Here is a 1,949-nt window from a genome sequence, read left to right as displayed (position 1 = left end):
TCGCGCGCGCTCACTCACCGTGATTAGGGTTTTGTGGAAAAACAGATTTCAATTATTACACCTGTTGCTGCTCGGTCACCGAACACCCCTTCCAAGTTTTCCAACTTCTTGGCTTTATAGCTCTTTTTTTTATGCATTTTCATAAGTTACATGGAGCGTGCTTCCTGCTACGCAGCAATGTACTCAGCAAAATCGTTCCTTAATGAATGAAAAACAGTAAAAGACTTGGAAGGCAAAAGTACACTTTATTTAAGTAGACAAGCTGTCAAATAAATGTTTTTCCGACATATAGAAATCTTTGTATATAACTTATGGGTTCACTTTTATAATCCTGATTTTAAAGCTGCTTTCTTTAAGTGCAATGTACATCAGTGCGCTACTCCGTGGCCTTTCGCAGATGGAGTGGCGATAGAGTGAGCGGAACTCCCCCTAGATGGCCCCGCGATAGTCCATTCAGCTGGTCAGTCAGCTTCCATTGATGAGGATCTGAGCTGGGGCCATCGGTTCATAAATATTTCTCGCTTCTTTCTCAGGTAATCACAGGCTCTCGAGTTACCACTCGCCATTTAAGGTGTGATCGCACTAGGATGGGCCATGAATCGACATCTACTTCGACTTCGACTTCGACTTCAACTTCGATTCTACTTCCACTTCCACGGAGACTTTAACTTTAGCTTCAGCTTCAACTTCAACCGGTAGCCCAGGTCCCTCCATTGGCCTCAACCTCAACACGTTTACGCATCAATGCCGATGATGACTCCTCGAGAGTCGGACTTGTGTGGAAATTGATTTCAGATTTTTATTGTTTTAGAGCGCTTCATATCTCACGTCATCGCGGGGAGTGGAGCCCGCTTATTGATACAGCCATTGGCCAATAATAGAGTTGTTATTGCACTTTAATTGAAGTTATGTCTGTGGCGCCATCGACAGATCCTAACACCTGGCTGCAAGTCTCGTGAATTCTCTGGGAATGAGTAATATTTGTATGCCCGGTTTTTCATTATATAACATGAATTGGGATTCACAGACTCTTGATTATTTTGCTTAATTTAAAGGCTTTAATGCTTAAGGGCTGAAATAATAAACAAGTGCTAGAGGTAAGCAGTTTACTTGAACGTTGATTATTTTTACAGAATTGTTTGGCTTGGCTTGAGCTACTAAAAATTAAAACAAGGTCATCACGAAGTAATGTGGCTCTATGGAGAATTATTACAATGACATTTGGGCAGCGGGTTAATTAAAGTTTGGTGTGGCTCTTATACACAAACTTAATCCAAAATATTTCTAAAATCTATACTTGATTTATGGTGGCATTTCTTACGGATTTTGTTGCCCAGTGTAGACGGGAATGTGCTTTATATATTTTGCGCTAACTGTACCCACTCAGACTGCGTGTTTAGCACATAATTTTTCCTCGCTTTTCCACTGACAGCAGCGGAAAACTGTTTGCATTTTACAACGAAGTTGGACCCAGATCCGTGCCACATTGCATGTTGAATGGCTCCAGGTGGAGATAACAGTCTAAATTATTATCATACTTGTAGGGTCGCTAGCACTATCTTGCGGCCTCTTTCGCTCCGAGAGGCCCTCTCGCTTGCACCCACTGCGGCTTTGGCAACCTGTTGATGTGTTCTGCCTTTTTGCACTTTTTTGATTTTCTGCTCCGTTGGCTTTGATATGTTGCATGGAACATTCGCCTCCGCTCGCATCCTCCGCACAAAACTCAACTGTACCCCTTGAGATTGTGAGGCTAGTGGGTCTGCCCCCATTAAAATGTGGAAACCTATAACCACTTGCAAGTGCTTGCGGCAAACACCCTGAAGGAAAACACGTGCGACACTTGGCTCGCCCGGGAAATGGTCGAAAATGCTCTTTTTTCATTCATCGCTATCGTAGATCTGTCAAAGGCAGCCGTCCGTAACCAGAATTTCATGTGAAAGTGAGCAGTG

The 1,949-nt window shown here is 43.2% G+C and overlaps 1 long non-coding RNA gene across 1 annotated transcript; it reads left to right on the top strand.

The window, feature by feature from the left end:
- LOC120320599 lies at positions 1–1,109 on the top strand. The gene is made up of 2 exons (XR_005560133.2): positions 1–460; positions 534–1,109. It is a non-coding gene; the product is annotated as an uncharacterized LOC120320599 (long non-coding RNA).
- Positions 1,110–1,949: the final 840 nt, after the last annotated feature.

This window comes from Drosophila yakuba, chromosome 2L, assembly GCF_016746365.2.
Source record: "Drosophila yakuba strain Tai18E2 chromosome 2L, Prin_Dyak_Tai18E2_2.1, whole genome shotgun sequence".
Taxonomy (NCBI): domain Eukaryota; kingdom Metazoa; phylum Arthropoda; class Insecta; order Diptera; family Drosophilidae; genus Drosophila; species Drosophila yakuba.
Note: the sequence above shows the minus strand (reverse complement) of the source record. Positions and strands in the feature narration are given on the sequence as shown.